Genomic DNA, 27,025 nt, shown 5'->3' with positions numbered 1-27,025 from the left:
CCTGAGCTAAATTATGTCTAACACCGGTCTCTAATTTCTGTGAGCACGGGGAGAGCGGCATAAAAGGCAGCCAGAGGGCCTCCATGGGGAGAGAGAGACAGCCTTGAGAATTACTGTGTGTGTGTTAATAAGAGCTATCTTTGTAAAAGTGCTGTGTGCACATCCAGATTGAGACAATAAAGAACCTCACCTCCGAGCCACTGCTTCAAGCGTCATCCCTTGGAGGAGATTTTTTACAAGCAGTATGTTTGCCAACAAGGCCGAGAGGATGCTAACATTAAAGCTAATCTCAAGCGGTTCGAAGAATGCAACAAATTTACACTCATGCAATACCCAAATGTTTAAATGTCACGATGTTTACCATCTATTTACATTAGTTTATTTCCAGCTGGTCATGTTTATGCATTCGTTAGCCAGCTAAGTTTAATTTTTAAAGGCTATTGACGGGAGACAGCGATTTAATATCTTCGTGAGAAACAGAAAAAAAAAACAGAAACACATCGGATTTCAAGTAAAACATCACTGCAATACGATGACTTCAGGTCGATCACATTCTTGTGCTAAAAAAGGCTAGAGACAGCACAACAAATACAGTTTAACAGAAAGCAGGTGTCTCAATATGCTTTTAATGTTATTTTTAATTAGACACATATCTAAAAAAAAACTGTGCTACTGCACAAGACACTGAATAAACAAAAACAAATAGGAAACAAAAGACATTCATTTATCACATGTTTACATAGAAAAACAAATGGAATGTTGTAAAAGCATTCGGTGTGAATAGCCTCTTACAGTTGGTGTAGGTCTTTGGCTGTAGTGTCTTTCTCTCTTATAAACGTTTCTCAGATTAAGCAGATTAAGCTTGGAAATGTGCAGAGGTGGGTAGAGTCACCAAATCTGTACTCAAGTAAAAGTACAATATCTTAAGTAGAAGTAAGTAGAAGTAGAAGTAAAAGTACTAACATAAATAATTACTTGAGTAAGAAAGTATCCAATTAATATTGTACTCAAGTTACTTTAACAAATGACATAATGGACATTAACTCCCCTATATTCCATTACATAATACACATTTAACATGTATTACAGAATTATTATTAAATGGAAATTCAGTCATCATTTCACAATCATGTTGTTCCAAACCTGTATGACTTTCTTTCTTCCATGCGACACAATGAGATTTTAGACAGATTGTTAGCTTGAGCCATTTCAGAGAATGTGTTTTTTACTCCATATTCCATATTACTCCATATTTTGAAAGTGAATGGTGACTGAGACTGACAGTCTCTAACATTCTGTCTAACATATTTTGTGTTCCACAGAATACAGAAGGCCACATGGGTTTGGAATAACATAAGGAAAATGAAATGACAATTTTAAATTATGGCTGAGCTAATCACTATAAAGGGATAGTTCACCCAAAAATGAAAATTCTCTCATCATTTACTCCTAAATATATATTAGTGATTTAAGGAAGCCACTGATTTAAACAAAACAAAAAATATTTTTGTGCATTTTGTTTTTGGGTTTAAGTTAGTACTACTTCAGAAAATATTGGCACTGAATAAGAAACTTTTTATTTTAAAGCACATTTTGCTTTGTGGTGACTATTTTGTGATATTAGCAAAAAAAAAACAAATTAAAAAAAAAAAGTTGTTGTGATACAGTTCAGAGTGCCAGCTACTGATATGTTACTTTTTTATGAAACAATTGGTAGGCTGTTAATTGCTGTAAACATACATTGCAATTCTGCTACACTGGGTCTCTTGAATTCTTAAATTGTGATTGCAAATATATCCTAATAAAAAGTAATAGGTGTAGCATCCCAGATAGCAATGAGTCGGTGGGCCGCTGGCGGTGCTCCGGAGGCAGTAGAAGCGGCAGAATGGCGTTATCGCAAACACGTTTGACGGCGCACCGCTGGTGGCAGCCGCTTTTTAAAATTATATCCGTTATATCGAAGGCGGACCTTCCGCGGGACGTCAGAGGCAAACGCTATTTACGAGCAATCTGCTTATTGTGTGTGTGTGTGTGTGTGTGTGTGTGTGTGTATATATATATATATATATATATATATATATATATATATATAATATTGTTGTGTCAGTAACTGTCATTGAAAGATATCAGATCACTGAAATATAAATAACAGAAAAATACAAACATTATTTATATATACACACACACACACACACACACACACATAAAGAACATGCAGGTTTCCAATTCAATTTTGGTAAAAAATAAAATAAAATATATATAAAGAGGTCAGCTCTGGGATGAAAAGAATTACCAGTAAACATAAGCAATGAGGATATTTGGTACCAAATAAATTGAGGTATAACATCATATATACAAGTCATTTCTAACAATAGGATAAGTGGTAATAATTTAGAGTAAAGCTCTGGAGTAGAATATACCATTATAACTGCAATGCTGACCTGTGGCACAAGGATTTACAAGCTATATGTAACAATAGAATAACAGTTAAGCACTGTGACGGAATGAAAGTAGAATTTTTGGTACTAGTTAATGTGCAATATCAAGTATCAGAGTTATGAAATAGGATTTACAAACTATAATAGAATCGTTAAGCACTGACGGAATGAAATAAGCCAATACTAAAGTCACGTAAGTAGAATATTTGATACCAGATAATGTGCAGATATCAAGTATTAGATGTATAATCTAGGATTTACAAGCTATATTTAAAAATAGAATAGTTAAGCACTGTAACAGTGAAATAAGCAGCAAATTGTATATTTTTTGAGATTGAGATCTTTGGTATCAAAGAATGCGCAGGATAACATGTATAATATAAATTTGGACATTCAACTTACACAAGACAACAAGTGGGAACAAATACAATTAACAGCAGAAAGTCTGGCTGTAGAGAACACAGCCAATCAGAATGTCTGGAGTGGTTGTGGTCTGTGTGGCGTAGTGGGCTAAGAATCACCGGTTTTCCCCGACCTCCAGAATGAGGTAGTGCAAATTGACATATCTTCAGTGATTCCTCGTGCGCCTGTATAAAAGGACAAACCATCCCATATTCATCCAAGGAGCTGCCCTCAAGGCAGGGTCATGAGAGAAAAAACAAAAAAAACAAAGAGCAATTTCCACAGTGAACCGTGTGGATTGGGTGAGTGTAGTCTAACGCAGGCTTTTTTAGGGGTCTTGATGTTACTGACTGCAGGATAAAGAAAGGGTTCCAGTTGTCAGTGATGCTGGGGTGTCAGTAGTCAGCCTAGGTTTAAGGGGTCGGCTGTGGGTCCCTCTAAGCTGTGCGGCGCCTTTTCCACCTTCACGTTCAGATGCTCCTTTCAGGTAATGCGTAACGTTAACCTGGATCACTTCATCAGTGGCATCCTGGGTTGCCGGGTTCTTCCGGATGGCTCCTGTAGAAAATAAAAATCTGTCATTCCATTTGAATGGCATAAGGTCATACACATCTACTTAAATATAAAAAAAATATCCATCTTACTTTGAACAATGGTCTTCAGGAACAAGTCTCTAAAACATGCTTTATCCCCTACACCAGTCCAGGTTGTATTGATGGAAAGGTGATTAGAGAAGATACTCTGAAGCATTCGCCACACGGTTGTCTTTAGGTCCCTCCCACATTTGATTGCCAAAAACCGAAGCTGAAAATACAAAACAAAAGGGTTACAAATTACATTTCTCTGAAGCTTCTCATAAATTTAAAATGTGACAGGTTGTGGATTCAGACTGTAGAATATGCAGTGTACGATCTTAATTTTACTTTTTAGATTACCCTATGGCGTTATAAACGAAATCAGCACACTTACAAATCATTGCTGGACCTCTTTATCCTGCCTCAAACTGTTGTCAAGCAACGCCAAATCTTCCTGGGTGTCTAGGGGGAGTAACAGATCCCCTGGCAGGGATAACTCTCCAACAGACACATTGGCACTGAAATGTTGCAGCATAGTGTCCATTTTGTTGTCCATACTACGCACAACATCACCAAACTCTCAAAGACGTCGCAGCATTAGGGTCTGATCTGCACCTACAGGGGTTCCAAGAATAAAAGAATAAAGTAGTCAGTCCTGGTCCTTCAACTACTAAACTATGACATTTATGTCTAGGTCTACTACATGTACAGGTGGCCCCAGTGGGAATTAAACCAACAACCACAGGTGTTGTTTGCAAGTTGTACCTGATTGCACAGTGCGAGCAAACATCTTCAACATTGTCCCAACTTGCTTCACCTGCTCTATAAGTGAGCCGCTGTCACCTGGGAAGTAACAATATATTGATTAGCAATACACTAAATATAATAGTAATATAATATAACCACAATTATCATACCAGTAACTTTCCCTGTAATTTCTATCCACAGTACGTTATGCATCGCATACAAGTTCATAATGAAGAACCCTTATGATAACATCAATTTCATTTTTTTTCTTTGAAGCAGAATATTTGTTTGTAAAAGGGGAGGAAAAAGAAAATAATGAAATATTGCTGTACAGATTTTGGTTGATATATCATACTGTACAGTGAAATTTGCTATTGTTACATCCACCTGAAGGATGGATAGATCAGGCAAATCTCCAGTCAGGCCTTTGTAGAGTGTGCTCCTTTGTAGAACAGAAAACTTTCATGAGTGGGAAGTTGCATATCCACAGGTATTTTAATTCAAACATGCAACATATTATAATAAATCTACAATATTCAGCCTTTACCTTACACCCTAGGTTGTTTCTCTACACTTTTATTATATTAAATACTTATTTATATAGCTTGCTCACTGTATAATCATGATAGCCTAATACTTATAACACAAGATTGCATCTTAAACGAATGACTGAGTTGAAAACTTGAATAAGAACGCATTTTACCCGGAGGGGACCAGCTAGGGAAACTTACCTGCCTACAATAACGGTTTTCATTTGATTTGAGTACATTAAACATGAATAACCTTAGCCGAGTCCCCAGGAACACTGGGCTATTAAAGTAACAAGCCTATAACTGCGGTCTTACCAATTCTAGCTTCACCATACACTCAAACTGTGAGGTTTCTCTGTTTTCCTCATGGACCTGTAGCACAATGCCCTGACAGTGACTTCACCTGTGCCCTGATCTTTATTAGAAACTGAGAGGAGAGCAAGTTAATACAATTGATATTACAATTATCACAAAAATTAACAAACAGTCTGCTTTAAAACTAAGAAAAAACAAGCTTCTATACTAACGTTACATTAAAAATTAACACGTGGCGAACTAGCTTAGCCGCTATCTGCCGGCACACCACATTAGATTAAACTACTTACCCTTGTAGTTGTGCAGATAACTCGATATGTAGAGTTTAAAGCCCTTGTCCCTCTTGCTTGGAGCTGGGGACCAGGCATCAACAATGCGATGAACATCGCTGACGCTAATTTTCGGAAGATCCTGGAGACATCGAGTAAAAACAGACATTTTGGGCGACGCGCAAGTAAACCGTAAAAAGATATGCCGACTTCTGGCGACAGCGGAATTTCGTCACTACGCTTGTGCTACGCGTAGCCTATTCAGTACTCCACAGTTCACAGTCTTAGTAATGTGTTTTAGCAATATATTTAACATGTATAATGTGTTTAGATTTTTTTTTTTATTCCCTTTACAGGGACTTTAACACTTTCTTAAACATTTGTACAGGTCATGCAAATGAATCCCTTACCTGCAAAAGGTCAAATAAAAAAAAAGGTTGGAAAAAATGTAAAGACATAAACTAAATTTCTGTGCAACTATGAAACCAGAGGATAATTTAGCTTTTTCATTGAGTTTATCCTTCACGTCAAAACGGGGATTTTCATGTTTATGATAGATATCACCATGGTTGCAAATTAATAATAAAAATATAAAGTATACCAAAGATTTTGGCCATGTTGCAGATGTCTTTCACTGTTCACTGATAGTCAGGCATTGGTGAAAAGTCTAACTTCATAAATTTATTCTGCTAAATTGTTCATACCATGAATTAAATATCCATTTTAAAACCTAATCAGAAAGATATTTATTGCAAAGTAAGTTTTACAAAAGGAATTCTTTTTGGTTTATTGGAGCATGTCTCAAATGTGCATCAATCAAAGAAATGTAAACAATTTTTACCTAAGTGCATAAAATAATTCAATATATTTTACATGTATTACTGTATAATCGCTTCAGAGTTTCAAAGTAATTTAAATGTCATTTCTAAACCTTACCTTATCATGGAATCAAGAGTCAAGAATCTGTTATAAACCCTAATGGCTTCGGAGCAAAAAATAATAATAGCCAACATGGCTGGTCGATTTTGAGAGTCTAAGCTGTCCTTGTATTTCAAAGCGGCTTGCCGCCAGCCGGCCGCGGTCCATTAGATGGAGGCAACTGCCAGAGAAAATGAAGCAGTCGTCCCGCCGGCTGATCGCCGGCGGCATCTCGCAAGAAATGGGAGTGACGAATTCGGCGGCAAACGTTTCATCCCCGCTAGTGGGACACACCTATAGCCGACAGCTTAGGGTCGGCGGCAAAATGAAGCCGTGCGGACATTTTTGCTATCTGGGATTACAACAAATTAAAAGTTATAAAAGGACCTCCCTTTTGAAATATGAACAAAAATTAGTTTGCATGGCGTTATCTGGTGGTGAAAACTTACAAAACTATTTGCTTTAAATAATTTTTTTTCCCTACACAACGAGAACATGAGTGAGATTAACATAGCAAAATTGGCTATTTAAGTACTGATTTGATACCTAGCGAAAGTAGGAACCTTTTGATGCCAAACTGCAAGCCAGCGACGCCACTACCTTAAACTCCTACAATTAGCTGTGCACTACAAGCGTGCGCTGCGATTAAAACTTATATGGCGTTCCATTCGCGTCGCTGTGGTACACGCGATCCGCACATTATTATGGGAGGGTGATGGTGTTTACTCGTGCTGTGTGCTAAAAAGTTTCGAGTGAGATCCGCGTCTTGGTGTCATCCTCTACGTTGCTCATCCTTTGGCTTGAGAGTCTGCCGGAGCTCAACGTCACTTTAAATCAGGTAGGCACTTTTAATTAATCAGAGTAAACAGGTGGGAGAGAGTGTATCCCTGTGACTGATCATTATTAGTTCAAGAGTTCTTGATCTGAAAGTGCGCGTCACTGCTGTAACTCATCCATCAACCTGCAAATAGCCATTTATGCTCTTGATCGCCCTTTCAAATGCATAGTATTTCTTTCTTGCATCATCTAAATGAATTGTTATAATTTAAGTCAATTATAATATGTAATATGATTTAAATCAGCTTGACTACATTAAGTTACACCAAATAATTCAAATTTAGGTCATGCAAGGTAGAAATATCTCTCTGTGGTAATAAAAGCACATTTTAACTTTTTTTTAAAAAGTGTGAAATAATGAGAACCAAAACTTTATGAAACTATTCAAAAGATTTGTGCTAAATTCAACTTTAAATCTTCCAAATTATCTCTATGATAGCGACCTAAACAATTATAACAAATAACTTAATTTAACATGATTTTATATTTTAACGTGGTTGGAGGAGCAAAGCAATGCGGTATTGTATATGTTTAGGCTCTTCTGAGGCACAGGAGAAAGAGGAGGTCGCTCAGGGCAGGGGGTATGGTTTGTTCTCTGAAGCTTGTCTATTCAGACTGCTGCAGCTTTTCACAGAGAAATAGGTCGAACCTCTTTTATAGTGACCCAACTTGACTGAGAGCGGGTTATTGGCAAATCTTGAGATACTCAAATACCCTGCTGAGACGTTAATAGTAGGCTCAGCATTTACATGGACATCAAAAACATGTTGAATTGCACACGAATAGGCAAAACGTCTATAAGCAGCAGTGCACCAAAGACGAGTATTTCACTTTTGTTTATGTGCCAAGTATGGACTTGGAAAATCAATATTATTGACAACTGTGCCTGTATCTCTTTAAGATTAAAGGTTGTCCCTCATTAGTAGTACAAGCTATATAGTCTGCTATTCAGTTTGCACCATTGTTTATCTCTGGATGTACCTAAATATGATGTGTTATACTCTACTCAGCAAGGAAACATTCTGGAATCCCACAAACACGCTAAACCAATCCCCACCCCTTAAACTATCTTTAAAAAAAATTAACCATGGTTTTACTACAGTAACCATAGTATCACCATTAACACCATATAACTATAATAACACCATATAACTATAATAACACCATGGTTAATTGCATTAAAACTATGACATCCACCAAAAACATGGGTAGGCTACTACAATATTACTGTAGTAAATCCATGGTTAACATAAACCGGATTAAACCTCTTGTCATCTCCCCAACTTTCACTGTGAGGAAATCAACATATATGTTTATTTTGATGTGTTATTATAAGCAGTATTAAAATGACTTATTAATAGTGGAGACAGGAAACAGGATGGTAAAAAGTGAGACAAAAGGTGGAATCTAACCCAGGTCATCCGGACGAGTAAAGCGCATCCTCACAATTGTTACACACTACACCACGGCAGCAACACTAGAAACAATATTGGAATGCAAATAGCCACGCTGTGTGGAAGGTACAATACACTTTACATCTAGTGCAAATAATGACTTTTAAATTCTGGACGAAAATGCGGCGAGCTTTAGGGGAGGGCAAGATTTTCTGTGAAAAATTACTTAAAAAGGAAGTTCACCCAAAAATGAAAATGCTTTCATTATTCACTTACCCTGATGCCATCCCAGATGGTGTATGACTGTCTTTCTACAGCAGAAAACAATTGAAGATTTTTAGAAGATAGAGCTATGTCTGGTCCTTATAATGCAGGTAGGTTTCTTACATAAACCTATCGATTTGCATCAGAAGACATTCACTGATCGACTGGAGTCGCATGGATTACTTTTATGCTGCTAAAATGTGACTTTTGGACCATCAAAGTGCTGGCACCCATTCACTTGCATTAAAAGGACCTGACAGAATGTATGATCTTCTAAAAATCTTCAATTGTGTTCTGCTGTAGAAAGACAGTCATACACATCTGGGATGGCATCAGTTGAAGTGAATGAGAGAATTTAAATTTTTGGGTGAACTATTCCTTTACATGTCCTCACAAAAAGCTTTTCTCATATGTCTTCAAGACTTGGACTATAGCACACACATGATATACAAACTAACTGTATGATGCCTTTACAGTGCTTGTTTTGTTTTGAGGACACTTTTTTACCTTTTGTATTCTTTGGAAAAGATAGCAGAGTACATGAGGGTGAATGATGACAGAATTTATATTTATGGGTGAACTTATTTTAAAGTCATTATTTAGCTCTGTTATTGTCTATGATGTCCTTAGATACACATAAATACCATATAAACCTGTAATCCAATTTTTCCAACAGCATCTAAATTCCAGATATCTCTCCTCGTCTGCCGCCTCCACCAGATTTTCTCCTAGGTAATGTCTGTGTTTGGATTATTGCGCCGTTTTAGGGATAAACTCCTTTGTGTGATTCCTGCTGTGGCGAGAATGGATTTGGATTTGAGGTAATTTTCTAAAGTCAGTGGGCAGTGGAGACTAAATTGTTCCCAGTAAACACGGAGTTAATCTCAGATGGCACCAAGCCCATTAAATATTATAGCCAATATCCAAGGGCAGAGGCTGTTCATAATAGAGCTAACAGTATTTTAAAACTAAGATAAAACATTTATCTTTTTCTTAAAATGCAATTTTGTCTTAAAACATCTCGAACCTCTAAATTTAAAAAACCCAGATAGAGAATAAAGGTTTTTCTAGAGTGTTTTTTTTAGCATGTTGCAATGTTCTAGTTACAGACTGATCTCATTGTGAATTCAGAAACAGTGGGTTCACATTTCTTGAGCAAAAATCGGTGTGTGCATACTAAAATTCAAAGCACTTCCACCAGTGGCTGAAGTGGAAAGCGTTTTTCAACGTAAATGTCACGTATGTGCTCCAGTTGCTGGTTGAAATGCCCACATAAAAGTGCGAAACGTTGTAAAGGGAGTTATTTTTTGCTGTAATACAGTGAAAAGGAATGCATATTTTATTAAGTGTACCCGGTAACCCAAACCCCAACCTTAAACCTAACCGTCAATAGAGTAAAAATTCAATCTTCGAGGGAAAATTGACCTTTTGAATTGGATTATGCAAATGTAATGACTTCCTATTCAGGATGAGAACCCACATCTCCCATGCTGCTGACACAACACACTTCAGGTCGTGCCACAGCAGCTTGAAATTGAAAGGATGCAAAAATGTCTGATGGGAGATTGCGATTGTCAGTAACATGGTTAAGTTGTTCTGAATTCGGTTGCTAGGGTGTTCTGGTTGGTTTATAGGGCATTGCTAGGGTGTTTGCTTACTGGCCCAATCTAAACTGTGCACACACAAGTCTCTATAGTATTCTGGTCCCCAGAAAATAAATTGGTCCCACCAATCTAAATCTATGGGATTTTATAGCATCTTATTTGTCAGGTGAAAATTGTTAGTTTGAATGGGAAGAAACCACATGATTTAAAGTATCTTGTCCATCGCAAAAATGGTGCAGGATGAGTTTCAAGCTTAAAAGAATTATAATTGTTGATTGTTACTAAATAAATGTAATAGTATTATGTTCTATAAGTAACAAGAAACTGTTTTATCAAGTTGTACATCAGTACTGTCATGTAAATGTGTACTTGAAAATGTAATTGCTATGTTTATCCAAAGCAACCTACAATCAAGTTCAAGTTCAAGTTCATTTTATTTATATAGCACATTTTATAACAGCCACTGACTGACCAAAGTGCTTTACAGAACTACAAAATTAAAAGACACCAACACCATGTGTAGTAGCACATCATAAAACAGTACAACAAGGTTAAGAACACCTTAAAACGGGAGACGTCCAAGCAGTCTCAGAGACTATCAGTAGTAGAAAATAAAAACAGAGAAAACAGTAACAGGTTTAATACTAGTATCATACTCGAAGGAGAGAAATATAAAATAGACAGAAAAAAATATATAAGTATAAATATATCTATGAAAACACCCATACACACACGTATATATATATATATATATATACACACACACATACATACACACACACATATATGTACACATATACACATACATATACACGTATATGCACCTTATTTGTAGGCCAAAGAGAACAAGTGCGTTTTTAAAAGTGACTTAAAAGAAATCACAGAAGGGGCTATCCGAACGTCCAAGGGCAAATTGTTCCACAACTGAGGCCCAACCACAGAAAAGGCTCGATCCCTCTACGTTTAAGTCTGCATTGAGGGACTTGTAACAGATTTTTTTCACCTGATCTCAGACTTCTTGGCGAGTGTAAGGTTGAAGCAGTTCAGTTAGGTAGCTAGGGCTTGGTTGCATAGAGCTTTGTACACAAATAACAGGATTTTAAACTCAATTCTGAAATGAATGGGCAACCAGTGAAGAGACCTCAGAATTGGGGTGATGTGGTCACTTTTCCGACCATTTGTGAGGAATCTTGCAGCTGCATTTTGCACCAGTTGAAGACGAGCTGTTTGCATTTTCGAGATACCGCAGTAAAGTGAATTGCAGTTATCTACACGTGTGGTGATAAAAGCATGAACAGCCATCTCAAGAGTTTTGTGATTAAGAAAAGGTTTGACTTTTGACAACAGCCGCAGGTGATAAAAACTAGAGCTTATTACAGAAGAGATTTGCTTTTCAAAATTTAAAGACTCATCCAGACAAACGCCCAAGTTCCGCACACTTGCAGAACTAAATGCCGCTAGTCTGCCTAGGTCAAAGGTAACAGCCTGGGGATTACCAGTGGACCCGAAAACAATGATCTCTGTTTTGTTTTCATTTAAAAACAAAAAATTTTTATCCAGCCAAAATTTTACTTCATCCAGACAACCTAACAATGATGAAAGGGCAGAGGGATCATTTCTCTTGATTGGAACATACAATTGGGTGTCGTCTGCATAGCAGTGAAAAGATACCCCATGTCTTCTTAGAATGGTGCCCAGTGGTAAGATGTAGAGGGAAAAGAGAGAAGGCGCTAAAATAGAACCTTGAGGAAGGCCACAGGTTAGATGCGCAGCAGACGAAGAGCAATTTCCTAGCTTTACTCTGAAAGTACGACCCGAGAGATAAGATTGGAACCACTGGAGGACGACACCTTTTAGCCCCACATCATATTCTAGTCTGGATAACAGGATAGAGTGGTCGATAGTATCAAAAGCTGCCGACAGATCAAGAAGAACAAGAGCCACAGAGTCACCAGTGTCAGTGGAGCGATAGATGTCATTTAACACTCTCAGCAGAGCAGATTCAGTACTGTGAGCAGACTTAAAACCAGATTGAAATTTTTCAGAGATATCATTGCATTTTAGAAAGGACTGGAGTTGGTCAAGAACAACTTTTTCCAACACCTTAGAAACAAAAGGCAAAACTGAGATAGGACGGAAATTATTTAACACGGTGGGATCCAGTGAAGGCTTCTTGAGCAAAGGAGTGACAGTGGCCTCCTTGAGGGCAGCAGGGATAGAGCCGGTAAGGAGGCATTTATTAACAAAGGACACCAATCCTGGCCCTACTGAATCGATAATCAATTTAAAAAACTTAGGAGAGATGATGTCTAGAGAGCAGTATGAAGGTTTTATCTTAGTGATAGTTTCTTTGAGGAGATTCAGATTGATTGGCTCGAAAGCATCCCAGGTAACAGAATTCATCAACTGACTAGTTGCAGGACGGCTGGCATTGCATCTCAAGTTAGATATTTTGTCAATAAAAAATCTCAAGAAACGTTCACATAGCTCATCCTAAACATCATTCAATACATTTGCCGGAGGATTTAAAACCGAGTTTATAACAGAAAATAAAACCTTTGGTCTAGAGTGGTTAGCCATAATCATGTCAGAAAAGTCGCGCAGCTTTTGCCGCCTTTACAGCATTTTGGTAGGTTGACAGGCTGTCTTTAAATAACTGAAGTGAAATATGTAGCTTGTCCTTCTTCCATTTGCGCTCAGCCTTTCTGCTAGCTTGTCTTATTCGCTGAATATCCACATTGAGCCATGGTTCAGATTTCGGTTTAGGTTTGAAGGGCTTAAGCGGAGCAGTTTCATTTAAGGCATTTAACCAAGTGGAGTATAACAGACCGAGATGTTGGTCAGCATCTAGTTCCACTAGTGGAGAGTTCAGAAGCAAGTGTGTGGAGGAATTCATAAAGTGCTCGTTAAAATTTAAGACAAAAAGAGGAGAGTATGATCTAGATAATCTTACATCTTCACTGATGGTTTGAGCAATGCAAGGAAGAGATGTAGAAAATAAAATTGGCTTATGGTCCGAAAGCATAAAATCAGATATTACAACCTCACTAATCACCATCCCATATGAAAGCACAAGGTCCAATGTGTGACCCTTCATGTGAGTGGAATCATTTATCCACTGGACTAGGTTAAAAGATTCAATAAGGCTTATAAAGTCCTTTGAGAGAGTATTAGATTGACAACAGGCGTGGATATTAAAATCACCCACCAATAAAAAACGGTCATAGGTTGTGGTGATATTTCCAATGAATTCTGTAAATTGCTGAATGAAGTCCTTGAGTAAATGTGGCAGACGGTAAATCACCCCTAATAAAATAGGGCCATTCCAGTCTAAATGAAGTAGTTGCGCTTCAAAACTTGAAAAAGCACTGACAGGAACCGGCCGGCATCGCACAGAGAATGAGTCTTTAAAAACAGTCACGATCCCGCCCCCTCGTCTGTTCGGACGGGGGGTGTTGAAAAACGAACAGTCATTAGGAACTAGTTCAGAAAAAGGGGTTAGGCCTATACTTACTGCAATAGGCCTATACTTACTGCAGAGAAAGTCCTGTAGAGCAAACAACCTTCAGTAATTTGCTCAAGGACTCAGTAGTGTGATGGGAACTCTATAGTTCTCCACTTTGTGGATTGCTTCTACCAGAAGTTGGGCTAACTGCCCCTTTGCCCACCAAGCATGACAAGCTTGAGAAGTCATTGGTAACTGTACTTTAGTTACATTCTCTGCATTTAAGAATCTGAATCTCACATTAACCTTATAGCTCTGTTTTTTTTATTATTAATATTTTATTAAATTAAGTTTAGATGGTAGCAGCTCACTAAATACAAACTTAAAAAAAAAAAAAAAAAAAAAAAACTAAATTCTCCTTAAGTACACTGCTTCAAACTAAAAGTAGTGTATAAGAAACGTTTAAGGTCACAAAAGGGTTTGTGCAGCTCAAGAGAGCTTCAAATGCACTAAATTTGTAAATAATCATAAACATTCTCAAACAAAGAAGTTCTTCTTCTAGCTTGTTGATATTCTGATAGTGCAAGCATTCAAACTTGTTAGTATTCTAAAGTTAGCAGAAGGAGGGAGTCTTTTTAGAATTTTAATATAAAAGCTTTTTTACTCTGTTCTCTCTCAAACAGGTCTATAGATTATGTCCTGCGGTGGGTTTCACAGTCAGTTCTGGGTCCTCTTGGGACAAGTAGGGAACTCTTCCCTGCAGGAAAGTGTTCGATAACAATAAAGAGGATCTGGGTATTTTTCATTCCTCAGAGCAGATGAATGTGAATCATTACGGAGCCTCTATTCCAGGTTGATTGTGAAAAGGAGATATCATCTCAGAGATCCATTGGAACTAGTGATTTGGTATGGTCTGCCTGTGCTGTACATAGAACTGCAGCTTTGTAAAGCCTGGGATGATGTGCTGGATGTCAAGTAGATTGTTGCCAAATAGATCCAAAATCTTTAACGCATTAAGTAAAATACAGTTAAAACCTAAAATAATGTTAAATAAGGACACACTTTTACATACTGTTTTTCACTATATGTATCATTTCATTTAATAATATACAGTGGCGGTCCTGACTTATGGTGCCTGATCTTAGGAGAGATCAGACATAAGCCACCCCCACTCCACAAATAAAATTAATTAAATAAATATAAAAACAATATATAATAATAAATACACCATTTAAACCCTTAACCTAAACTTAGGTTACCTTCTAGCCACAGCTTGTTCTCTGCCCTGCTTGTTCCTGTCCTTTTCCTTCCCTGGCCCTGCACCCTTGTTTCCCCTCAATTTGCCATACCTGCCTTCCTCATTTGCCTCCTGATTCACCCCTCATTATACTCGTCGCAGGTAGCGGTCTTGTTGCCTCTCTGCCCTGTCAATCAATGACTTAACGGACAGCGTATGCGTACGAAGATACATACCTCCAGAAACTGGTTTTGCACAGGCTACGGAGGAAACATAATGCCACATCATCGCTAGGGTACCAGCAACTGATTATCGCCATCTGGTGTCCTTTATAGCAGTGTTTCCCAACCTTTTTCCGCCATGGCACACTTTTTACGACAAAAATTCTACGGCACACCACTATCCCACATAGGCTAACAATCGTCAATATTTTTCCTTTTCAACAATTTGTCCATGTTTTCTGTCTGTCTTAGTAGCATGTTTACTTGTAATGTTTGAAATTTGGCTATGCAAAAAAACTAATTGAATACAGTGCTCAATTTGGCATTTTGACGGACAGGGTCGTAAAAATTCTGTCATAATCTATTATTACCCGTAATCTTATTTTTAATATTTTCATGATAATAAGACATTTAATAGCTCACATTTTCAATCATGAACTTACAGGACGAGCATATAGCTCATTATGCATTTATATATGAGGAGAACAGATGAACAGAGACAAGAAGTAGATGAATGTTTTTTTTCCCCAGCAGTGACATCGGAGGCCATTAAAACATGACATATGAACACAATATTATAAAAAACAAATATGATTAAAATGTGTAAGCGTTTTCTTGTTTAATTTAAATTAGTTTAAAAACTGTGGTCTGATATTCTTAAGCGATAAGGTAATTTCATTAAAAGAAATTATGAGACATTCAATGTCTCTTCACAAATTTGGACAGTTTTTAAATATTTCTGGTTGCCTAGTACGGTCAAAGACATTGTTGGTGAAGCAAAAACATGTGTTAAAAACTCTTTGGTGTAAAGTGGATTCACTTCATAGACTTTAATGTATTCTGCAGTGCTGACGAGAGTCATGTGAAAGACCCTTAACATGTATAAATATCAGACACTTTTGCACATTAATCATTGCTCTTCACAAAAGTTACGGAATATGGTTTCAAAACGGTGAATTTATCTGCAAGGTGAGGAGTTTGGATCCCTGAAATTATAATTTTTTTTTCATGCATTTATTTATTTTGTGGAATTTGATAATTTTCCACAGCACACCTGACAATCTTTCATAGCACACTAGTGCACAGTGGTTGGGAAACACTGCTTTAAAGGTTACGCGTCCGCTTCATTCAGTCCAACCGATTCACAATGGTCTAATCATCTAGAATTTGTTTTTTAGAAATCGATAACCAAGTGTATATTTCAGAACTAATTTAATACTAGAAATTGATTTAGATACAATACTAATTTCTCACTAGAAATGCAATCAAATGTTGGAAAAATTGGAGAAATAAATAAATAAATAACATGTATACATGAATTGGCTATCAACTGCCTCTTCAGCCACCATTTCTTTTCTCCTTCAGCTCAACTGTTTATTGTGGGATTTCAGAGGTAGCAAAGGATACATCTATGCACAGTAGATGGGATGTGAAGCAAATTTATTATTCACACGCACCTTCCTCCCTTCCTACTTCCATATAAAGCCTCCAAAAGGCAAAATTTTTCTTTTGTTATTTGTCCCATGTTGGATCATTCCTTGTGGTTTCGTGTCTGAATGTAGTTTCTCTATGGGCTGGACTGTTCCTGGGGTTTTTTCCTATTGCACGGGCCACGATAAGCTGAAACGGGCTGCCGCGTTATGCCGAGCAGGCTGCCACACATTTTTTTTATCTTTCTCAGCTTACTTGTAACCTCCTAGACTAGAAAAATGTGAAGTATTGTATAATTCACTTTTAATTCCTCCCAGTATGCATGTACATGTTTTCTGACACTTGTAGTGTACTTCAGTCCAATTCAGCTTGTCTCACACAGCTCAACAGTGCTCTCACTGTGTCCCAATACAGGATACGGAAGCCCTAAACCGCACTGTGACATTTTTTATTTCACTGGGTGAATTTTTCACTTTGTTGCCTTCCTGAGCCTATTTTTAAAAATTCTTTTTTTTTTTGCCTCTCTCAATTTGTTTCATCTCTCTCAAATAAAAAACATGAGCTAGATAGAGGTCTTTTACTGTTGCGACACCTCTCGCTCTGTTTTCAGTGCGGTGTTTAAAGGGATGACTCGTGTTAGAGTTGCCCAAATCCATGAACTCTTACTCTTTGGAGTGATGCATCAGCTTCAACAACGGCACCTTGTCGAGTTAAAGGAAGATGCAGAGCTGCTTGAGAAAATGTGCACGCTTGGTGTTCAAACATCGTCTGGCTCTCTGGTTATTCCTTGATTTGCTAAATGAGGGGAAACAATGAGAACTTTGCATCTATTAAATATTGCAACGTCCTTTCGTTGTGATGTGTGTACAACTGGTAATGTTAATCTTGTTGTAAGTAATGTTATAATTTCTGGATGAATAAAATAATGCATACTTTGTTGGAACATTTAACAAAATATTTGAAAAAAACCAAAAATTAAAAAGTGTGCAGACTTATTTACACTGGAACTTAATAACAGACTTAACTAAACAATAGAAGATCATGAAATACAGGTGAAAATCCAAAAGTCTGCATAGAGTTTGCAAAGCAGATTGTTAGATGCATCTTGGACTTTCATCCAAGATGGCGGCGCGGTAGCACGCAGCGGCCACTCCGGATCCACAATGGTGCTATTTTTGTTAAAAAAGCCCGACTTTTGCAACACACGGACATCGGAGCAACCGGTGTTCGTGTCTACCATCGCCAGACACTACTGAAATATAAGACTCATGCAAAAACCAAGCTGCATGATGACCTGCAGGAGGCGCTACGCATACTCGGCTTGCTGCGGAGACCAGGCCTCCAGCCCTCGGCGTCGCCTGATGCCCGTGGCCGGGGGAGAGGACGTCCTAAGCGGTGTGCGAGAGCGGAAGCGCGAAAGAGGGCGGGGGTCCATGCTAGGCTAAAAACAAACCCTAGCCGGCCGGCTCTCCCGTCTATCCTGCTCTCAAATGTTTGCTCCCTGGACAATAAACTGGACTATATCCACGCTACGCAGCGTGAGTTTAGAGACTGGTGCGTCTTTATTTTCACGGAGACGTGGCTCAGCGACAGAGTTCCGGATGCCGCCATTCAGCTAGACGGGCTCGCCTCGTTTCGTGCCGACAGAAATACAGCTCTCTGCGGTAAGACTCGCGGTGGTGGCTTGTGTGTTTACATCAAGACGGAATGGTGCAAGAACTCTATGCTAGTCTCTAGTTACTGTTCATCGCTGTTGGAGCTTGTGACTGTTAGATGCAGACCTTTTTATCTACCACGGGAATTCACCACTGTTTGCATAACCGGAGTTTACATTCCCCCAGCGCTAACGCTAAGGAAGCGCTCTGTGAACTGTATGGGGCTATGAGCCGAACTGCAGAACGCTCACCCCGACGGACTGTTTATTGTCGCCGGAGATTTCAACCATGCAAATCTCAAGACAGTGCTCCCTAAATTCCATCAGTATGTGGACTTTGCAACGAGAGGGGCGAACGTGCTTGATCTTGTTTACACAAACATCCCAGGCGTGTACCGGGCGGAGCCCCGCCCCCACCTCGGCTACTCAGACCACATCTCTGTTATGTTAATTCCAGCATACAGACCGCTCGTCAGATGCACAAAACCGCTTCAGAAGCAGGTGAAAACCTGGCCAGCAGGAGCCATCTCTGCTCTTCAGGACTGTTTTGAGTGTACTGACTGGCACATGTTCAGGGACGCTGCAACATATGGTGATTCTACCAACTTGGAGGAATACACAGCATCAGTGACCAGCTACATCAGCAAGTGCATTGATGATGTCACTTTCTCCAAGACCATCACCACACGCGCCAACCAGAAGCCGTGGATGACTGCGGAGGTGCGCACGCTGCTGAGGTCCCGAGACTCCGCCTTCAGAGCAGGCGATAAGGCAGCCCTAAGAACAGCTAGGGCCAAACTGTCACGGGCAATCAGAGAGGCAAAGCGCGCACATGCCCAGAGAATCCAAAGTCACTTCCAGGACAGCGGTGACACGCGGCGCATGTGGCAGGGCATCCAGGCCATCACCAACTACAGGACAACATCAGTTGCCTGTGACAAAGATGCCTCCCTTCCAGATGCGCTGAACGACTTCTACGCTCGGTTTGAAGTGCAGAACGACGTGATGGCGAGGAAGTCCACCCCTCCTCCCAACGACCAGGTGCTCTGTCTTACCACGGCATATGTGAGGAAAACTCTACGTAGAGTCAACCCACGGAAGGCTGCTGGACCAGACAACATTCCTGGCAGAGTGCTCAGAGGATGTGCAGACCAGCTAGCAGATGTTCTTACTGACATCTTCAACATCTCTCTGAGCAGCGCCGTCGTTCCAACGTGCTTCAAGGCCACCACCATCATCCCCATGCCAAAGAAGTCTTCAGTGTCCTGCCTCAACGACTACCGTCCCGTCGCACTTACACCCATCATCATGAAGTGCTTCGAGAGGCTCGTCATGAGGCAGATTAAGACCCAGCTGCCCCCTCACTAGACCCACTGCAGTTTGCGTGATCGTTCAAACCGTTCAACGGACGATGCCATCACCACAACCCTCCATCTGGCCCTCACCCACCTAGACAATAAGGACTCATACGTTCGAATGCTGTTCATAGATTTCAGCTCAGCATTCAACACAATCATTCCCCAGCACCTGATTGGAAAGCTGAACCTGCTGGGCCTGGACACCTCCCTCTGCAACTGGATCCTGGACTTCCTGACTGGGAGACCTCAGTCAGTCCGGATCGGGAACAGCATCTCCACCACCACCACACTGAGCACTGGGGCCCCCAGGGCTGTGTGCTCAGTCCACTGCTGTTCACTCTGCTGAATCACGACTGTGCAGCAATGCACAGCTCGAATCACATCATCAAGTTCGCCGATGACACGACCGTGGTGGGTCTCATCAGCAAGAACGACGAGTCAGCATACAGAGAGGAGGTGCAGCGGCTGACGAACTGGTGTAGAGCCAACAACCTGTCCCTGAATGTCGACAAAACAAAAGAGATGGTTGTTGACTTTAGGAGAGCACAAGGTGAACACACTCCGCTGAACATCGACAGCTCCTCTGTGGAGATCGTCAAAAGCACCAAATTCCTTGGTGTTCACTTGGTGGAGAACCTCACCTGGTCCCTCAACACCAGCTCTATCACCAAGAAAGCCCAGCAGCGTCTCTACTTTCTTCGAAGGCTGAGGAAAGCACATCTCCCAACCCCCATCCTCACTACATTCTATAGAGGGACTATTGAGAGCATCCTGAGCAGCTGCATCACTGCCTGGTTTGGGACTTGCACCGTTTCGGACCGCAAAGCCCTGCAGAGGATAGTGAGGACAGCTGAGAAGATCATTGGGGTCTCTCTTCCCTCCATCAAAGACATTTACAAAAAACACTGTATCCGCAAGCAACCAGCATTGTGGACGACCCCACACACCCCTCACACAAACTCTTTACCCTCTCCCGTCTGGCAAGAGGTACCGAAGCATTCGGGCCCTCACGGCCAGACTGTGTAACAGCTTCTTCCCCCAAGCCATCAGACTCCTCAATACTCAGAGACTGGTTTGACACACACGTGTCCTGAGCTGCACTTTAATTACTGTCACTTTATAACTGTCTGCTACCTCAATAACTGCTATGTGCATAGAACACTATCTCATAGTATGTTATATTTACATTTTTAGAAACTGTCATCTTTTTGCACTACTGAGTACTGGTCGGCGCTGCACTGTCTATTGTCCTGTTCATTGTCAGAAATTTGTTGTACTGTCCTGTACTTTTTGCACATGTTTGCACGTGCACTTTATATAGGTATATATAGGTTTTTTATATAGGTATTTTATTTCGTTGTGTTGTCTCATGTGGTCCTGTGTTGGTCCTTTGTTGTTTTTATGTAGCACCACGGTTCTGGAGGAACGTTGTCTCGTTTTGCTGTGTACTGTACTAACTGTATATGGTTGAAACGACAATAAAAACCACTTGACTTGACTTGACTTGACTAGATCTTAAAAATCATACAATAATGTGGGTTGCTTTTGGATATATGCTACCAGGATGGTGTGCCCATTAAAACACTTTCAGCTCACATTCTCATTTTCCATATTGTCTGAGACAGATGACCCAGAGAGAGAGAGATGTCCGCTACGAAGCCGGTAACCAGACCACTCCATCCTCTGGTGGAGGGCTGGAAGGTACATCTTTTGTTTCCTTTTGTGGGCTGTGATGCAGATTGTCAAAAAAAAAAGAGGTTTCCTCACTCCTTGGGTCACATAATCGGTGTTCATCATGGCCACCAGACATGGAGCACTCGTAGCCTGGGCCCTGCATCAACTGGGTCAGCTGGGAAAAGAGAAAGCTCTCCTCGGTTCATAGCATCTCTTTTCTCTGCATGGAGTTAGACTTGGTGTCGATGATTGTGCGCCTCACAAGCGAGTGCACGCAGTCAGTGCTCAACTGCCTGAACTCTTTCTGGTAGGAGGAGAGCGGGAAGGAGTTCCTCAATAGAAAGTGTCCAGATGCGCCATGGTCACCACAGACACCTCCAAGTCGGGCTGGGGCGCCGTGTGCAATGGGCACCCAGCCGCTGGTTCCTGGACAGGACCACGGCTGCGTTTGCACATCAACTGCCTAGAGTTGATGACTGTACTGCTCACCCTGCATAGGCTATTGCCATTGATCTTATTATTATTATTATTATTATTATTATTATTATTATTATAATAATAATATTACTTGTTGGTCTGGTCTGACACAGCGATAGTAGCGTATATAAATTGCAAAGGTGGCGTACAATCTCCTCCTCTGGAGTCAGCAGTGGTCGAGGTTGCTGCGGGCCACTCACATCCTGGGCAGCCTCAACGCCACAGTGGATGCGCTGTTGTGGCAGACGATGCTCAGCAGAGAGGAGACACCACCCTCAGTTGGTCCAGCTGATTTGGAGTTGATTCAGCAAAGCACAGGTAGCCCTGTTCACTTCCCAAGAATCCTCCCACTGCCCGCTCTGGTATGCAATGTCGGGTGCCCCCCTTGGCAGAGACGAGCTGACACACAGCTGGCCCCATGGGCTGCGCAAATACACATTCCCCCCAGTGAGCCTAATTGCACAGGCCCTGTGCAAGGTCAGGGAGGACAAGGAACAAGTCATCCTTGTGGCACCATATTGGCCCACCCATATTTGGTTTTCAGACCTCACGCTCCTCGCGACAGCAATTCCCTGGCAAATTCACCTGAGGAAGGACCTTCGCTCTCAGGGATAGGGCACCATCTGGCACCCATGCCCAGACCTCTGGAACTTCCACATCTGGTCCCTGGACTGGAAGCGGAAGACTTAAGTGGTCTACAGCCCGCAGTGGTAAACACAATCACTCAGGCCAGAGCTCCTTCTATAAGGCAATTGTATTCCCTGAAGTGGCGTGTGTCCTTCATAGAGCCCCGTTCAAGCCCCTAGAGTCAGTGGAGTTAAAGGCTGTCTCATTAAAGACCGCCTCCTGACCACACTTATCAAATCAAGAGGGTCGGGGACCCGCAAGCGTTCGCTGTCAGCAAAACGTGCCTGGAGTTCTGTCCAGAAGACTCTCATGTCATCCTGAGACCCCGACTGGGCTATGTGCCCAAGGTTCCCATGACCCCTTTTAGGGATCAGGTGTTGAGCCTGCAAGCGCTGCCTCGGGAGGAGGCAGACCTAGACTTATCATTGCGGTGTCCGGTGCGTGCTTTGTGCATCTACTTGGATCGCACCCAGATCTTTAGATGCTCTGAGCAGATCTTTGTCTGCTTTGGTGGACAGCGGAAAGGGAACGCGGTCTACAAACAGAGGCTTGCCCACTGGATTGTGGACGCCATCGCACTAGCATACTAGACCAAGGCCATGCCTGCCCCTTGCGGGTTCAAGCACACTCTACAAGGAGTGTGACATCCTCGTGAGCACTGGCCAATGGCACCTCTCTAGAAGACATCTGCAGAGCAGCAGGCTGGGCAACACCTGATACCTTCACAATATCTTACAATCTCCTGGTTGAGCCAGTTTCTTCCAGTGTTCTTTCAGGTACGAACAGGTAGATTTTGGTAATACAGAACAGCTGGACCCACTAAGGTTACTAATATGCCCTGTACTGGGATAGGTGCTCCACAGGTGCCGATTACTCCGGTAACCCCCTGTGATGCGTTTTCCACGGTACGGGCTCCCTGTTGTCAGACCCGCATCTCACTTGGGCAGAGCTCTCCCTGCCCCCAGTCGCTGTGTTTGTAGAGTTCCTCCCCTTCGAGGCATTACCTACCACCATGCCGCTTCCATGTGTGGCTGGTGAGCCCATGTGTCATATGGCCACATGTTGACCTCCCCTTTTGGGCAGGATGTGGTCTCCGCGGGGTCTTTTACCCTTGAATCTATAGGAAAGGAAAAGAACAGGTTCCCCGATGCATATAATAGCGTTAGATGGCCCCAGCCGAATCTAATACTCTGTACAGAGAAAACAGAGAGAAAAGGCAGCTGCTGGCACGCCTTACTCCCATGCTAGTTACGTCGCTAACCCTCCTCAGGGATGTGGGGAATTATGTGACGTCTTTTGGGGCATTGGGGAGATCTGATGAACCTGCTATTATTCAAGCAGTAGCTTGCATCTGCTGTTCACATGACACACATTTAGTTTTTTTCGAGAAATATTTTTTAGGACAGGCTCAGGAAGACTTATTATGCTGATTATGTACTTAAAATAATGAATTATTTTTGTCACAGTGCAGTTCAAGGTTATTCTGTTACAGAATCCTCTCGCTCTCACTTCCCTCCAAGGCCACACATCACAATCTCAAAATAACACCCACTCGCAAACCACAGATTGACAAAGAATTAAAGTTTCCGTTTGTCCCAGTGCCACCCCATAACAAAACTGCACTGCACAGAGGTTGCGCTTTTATAGCTTTAATTGATAGCTCACCCTCCAAAAAAAAAAAAAGCATAGATATATATAATTATTGTGGATAGCATAGCTCACCAAATTTGGTCTTGGAAGATTTGGAACTCTGACATTTGATTGCTGACTTCAGTATCTTAGCAGATCTGAGAACAGAGATCTGTCTTTAAACTCCAGAAGAGACATGTGAGATTACTTGGGTCTTTTTTTAGAAGACAAATCTGAGAAGCAAGAGACTTACCAAAGTCCTCTCCTGTTTTTGGCGTGATTTCTTGCAGTATGCCTGTATTCTATTTAGGGAACACTTTGGTTCAAATGAAAGACTGTGGGCTAAAATGCTGGCTACTGTATTTTACGTAATGTCAAATGGGAAAAACAAAAGATCATACTCACAGAAGTATGAAGCATATGACTGCTACTGTAAGATATTTTTACAAGTTAGTGCTTGTTATATTAGGCGTGACATGGTTTATATTAGTGTCATGCTTTTATCGTCAAAAATCTTCAACAAGTCTACTGAGATAGAATACAACCAAGACTGCATTTAATACAGATTCACTTGCAATGAGAATAAACATGACTAATGCCAATCAAATTGTGTTTTGTGTGGTGAATTACATTCAGAAACCAAACACTCAAGACAATAATTTTGCACATTGGGCCTTTGCAGCCGTACATTTCAATATGTGATTTCCACAACAATATTATTTACTTCTGTACACTACACACGGTGTTGGGTTGCTACTTGATATCTAAATGTACAGTCTGGGTCCTGAAGCAAAACCTGTTGAGAACCACTGGCATAATTGTTCCAGCATGTGAAAGGAGTCAAATGTTGCAAAGATTTGTGACTACCTTAATTTTTGGATCCTTTCAGAAATCTTTTTTTTTTCTTAGTCAATTCCCAAGCCAGTTCTCTAATCAAAAGTGTGTCACTTACAGTCCTTTAACACTTGTATTGACTCATTTTGGACAACAGGCCACATTCTCTGATTTGGATATGCAATCATAGCTACAAGTTTACATCTCTTGTTCAAATAAATTAAGGTAATCAATATTTGAATATCACATCTAAAATAAAGCCATTAGTTTCATGTAAAGCAAAGAACACCCTTATTCTGGGTAACATCACTGTGACACATGGCTTTGGAAGGCTTATTGCTTTAAAAAGCATTTAACGGTGTAATAAATTTAAATCAAATTCACCAATTACATGCAATATATGCATTTTAAATAAATTCACAAAAAGGGTGCGTCACTTTCCAAAGCACAAGTATATTTTACACATAGCATAAAGAAAACGGTAAACAAAAGGCAAAATACCAGAAATAATCAAATACATAAATCCCAACAGAACAAAATACCCAACAATAATTATTAAAGTGTGTGTAAATGTATGATAGAGAGTTCAGGCAGTAGTAGAGTTTGTGAATGGTGCACGCTGGTTCACAGAGACTTTGCAATGTATCTGAATGACGACTGTGGGCAATACTGCAGGACGCAGAGTGAGAGTCCAACAACAGGGAATAAAAGGTAGGTCAGAAGAATCAAGGAATCACCTGGCACTTACACTTTAGACCTTTAATTTTCCGTCAAACCTTGACCATGGAGCTCTTGCAGATCCTACGAACTCATGCCGCTCCACTTTTACTCAAGAAGTGCAATGAACGGCTATGATATCCAGGCCTCACTCTCTGGTGATGAGCACATGTCAAATTAGTCCCTTTGTTGTTTCTTCCTCTCTCCTCCAATCATGTTCCTTATCCACATCACAGTAAAAAGCAGCAAACTTTCACAGCTTGGCACACCACAACTTCACCTCACCCCAGTCTCAAATCTCTCTTGTTTCTTTTTTTCTGTCAACGACCATCTTCCTTGTTATAGTTGCCTTTATCGTTGACACCTATATACCATATTAGTTGGTGGTGGTGGATCCTTAAAGGGGCAGTGCGCAATTCTGCTCCGCCACAAGCAATATGTTAAAACACATGATGGTTAAAACGTTTTTAGATTTATTCATAATAATTATATAAACAATTAATCAGGCAAATAATATACATAGTTCATAAGCCTAAATGTGGACTGATTGCGGTTGGCTAACAGCATAGCAGCTTGGTATATTAATATTGGATGTGCAGTCGCACATCGTCAGTCGTCATTGTTGATCGTTGGCATATTTCATTAAAGCATCAGTCCGCTTTATATATATATATATATATATATATATATATATATGAATAAAAAAAGCAACATCCTACTATCATGATGCTCTGAGTATGACCCAATCGAGTCGGTCTCCCTACACTCTCAAAGGCCTTACATATGTTTATATAATCTGAGTAATTTGCAATAAAATAAAAATACTCTGTTTCTATACCTCAATAGTTTTATATATTTCCATTTTTTGGAATACATTAAGGCCCTGATTTACTGGATCCCAAATAATGAGCACTTATTTGCTTGTGCAATCTATCAGATTGTGCATGCACGTCGGGGGCGTTTTGCGGGCGTTTCTGCTCTGAAAGCGGCCCAGAGAGACACAGGAAGCTGCACGGTACAGAACATGCAATCCTGCTTGTTTCACAGGATCAAGATGACACCTGTTTTCTGCGTATCTGTGCGTATCGGCCCGCTTTAGTTTACTGGAAAGAACAGCCACTTAAAATATTTTGCCAGTTAAAAACAATGTATAAAATACTAAAATACAACATAATTTGGACATAAATTGTTAGTAGGCTATTTTTATCTTAGAGTTATAAGAGTTGCATGATCATCAGTTATGATTTCTAAAAATAAAATAATGATTAAATAACAGAATAAAACTTTTTTCTTTTTTTTCATGAGAAATTATTTGATATCATATTAATGCATGTCAGCAATGAGTAGTCTGTGTATTCGTCATTCTCAAAGTCTCAGTTTTGCCACAATGACAGCATGATTCACAGCGAATCAGATTAATACCTGCTT

The 27,025-nt window shown here is 40.4% G+C and overlaps 1 long non-coding RNA gene across 1 annotated transcript in view; it reads right to left on the bottom strand.

Annotated features, from left to right (window-relative positions):
* Positions 1-554: 554 nt before the first annotated feature.
* Positions 555-27,025, bottom strand: part of LOC127628646 (uncharacterized) — a 45,720-nt gene continuing 19,249 nt past the window's right edge. Inside the window, exons 2-5 of the long non-coding RNA XR_007968691.1 lie at positions 4,181-5,418; positions 3,810-4,030; positions 3,485-3,644; positions 555-3,398 (exon numbers count right to left, since the gene is read on the bottom strand). This is a non-coding gene — a long non-coding RNA (uncharacterized LOC127628646). The remainder of the gene's footprint in view (positions 3,399-3,484; positions 3,645-3,809; positions 4,031-4,180; positions 5,419-27,025) is intronic.

Source organism: Xyrauchen texanus, chromosome 35, assembly GCF_025860055.1.
Source record: "Xyrauchen texanus isolate HMW12.3.18 chromosome 35, RBS_HiC_50CHRs, whole genome shotgun sequence".
NCBI classification, from domain to species: domain Eukaryota; kingdom Metazoa; phylum Chordata; class Actinopteri; order Cypriniformes; family Catostomidae; genus Xyrauchen; species Xyrauchen texanus.
The sequence above is the reverse complement of the archived record's forward strand: the minus strand, read 5'-3'. Positions and strand labels throughout refer to the sequence as shown.